The sequence below is a fragment of the Hipposideros armiger genome, unplaced genomic scaffold (assembly GCF_001890085.2).
Source record: "Hipposideros armiger isolate ML-2016 unplaced genomic scaffold, ASM189008v1 scaffold_652, whole genome shotgun sequence".
NCBI classification, from domain to species: domain Eukaryota; kingdom Metazoa; phylum Chordata; class Mammalia; order Chiroptera; family Hipposideridae; genus Hipposideros; species Hipposideros armiger.
In genome coordinates, this window is record NW_017732002.1 from 639,811 (window position 1) to 641,048 (window position 1,238).

Consider the following 1,238-nt stretch of genomic DNA (forward strand, 5'->3'; position numbering starts at 1 on the left):
AGAGCGTCCTTTAGTCAAGGAGTAATTTTGTCCCACCACTGAGGTAAGATCGTTCTAGGTACTCTGCCCCATTTATTCTGAGGTTTTGCAATCTGGCTGGTGGGAACTCAAGCTTCTTCTGGCCCCCACGAGCTCTGGGAATTTAGTTCTATTGTTCCTTTTTCAGATGCTTTCAGCAATTTCCTCACACACACGTGCTTATTGGTTTCTAGCTGAAGAGTTGTGGGAACTGCGTACACATGCCTGGAATCCGCTCTCTAGATCTTCCTCCTCTCCAGGCCATTCTCTATTCTCGGTTCAGCTCTCTTCTTTCCAGGGCTGTGATCTGAAAATCCTACCCAAACTTTGCCTCTCTAAATTCCCAAGTCTGTTTCCGCAACTAAGAGAGCGTGCTGGGCTCTGTGTGGCATCCCCGTCCCTGCACAGTGACCTGGAAACTCTGTCCGGGCTGTACACTCTGCAACTGTAGGGCTCACCTCATTCGCTTTCTCCCTGTTCTGTGTTGCCTTGTGCAATGTCTGAAAACCATTGCATCGTATATTTTGTCTGTTGATTCTGTTGTTTAAAGCGGGGAGGGTATAGTCAGTCTCTTTTCTCCATCTTGGCCAGAAGCAGAAATCATCTTCTCTTCTGTGTTGTTCGAATTGTTTACAAATACATTCTCTTATTACGTGGATAACGTACAATGTCAGCATGGGGGGTGACAGATATACCGTATTTCCCCATGTATAAGACGCACCTTAATTTGGGGGCCTGAAATTTGAAAAAAAATGTATTACATAAAGTTATTGAACTCAAGTTTTATTCATCATAAAATTCATACAACCCCTCATCACTGTCAAAACTCCCAACCACTAGCTTGTCCTCATCTGTGTCTGATGACGAATCACTGTCTTCAAAAATTGCCTTGTCCTCAGTTCCATCTATGGCATGTGAAATCTACAACCACTGTACAAGACGCACCCAGTTTTTAGACCCCAAATTTTTTGGAAAAGGGTGCGTCTTATACATGGGGAAATACGGTAGATGCCCTCATTCTCCTCCAACAGGAAAACAGCCTGCCCGGGGGCACTCAGGAAGCACCAGGAGAGGAAGGTGGGTCAGACCTCAGCCTTCCCCTCAGAGTCAGCCTCACCCTGGAGGGGCGGCAGGTCCTCTTAGGTCTGAGCAGACAGCATCCCAGATGGTTCCCCTCCACAAGTGTCAAAGTGCTCACTGGGCCCCAGGCCTCAGAGGGG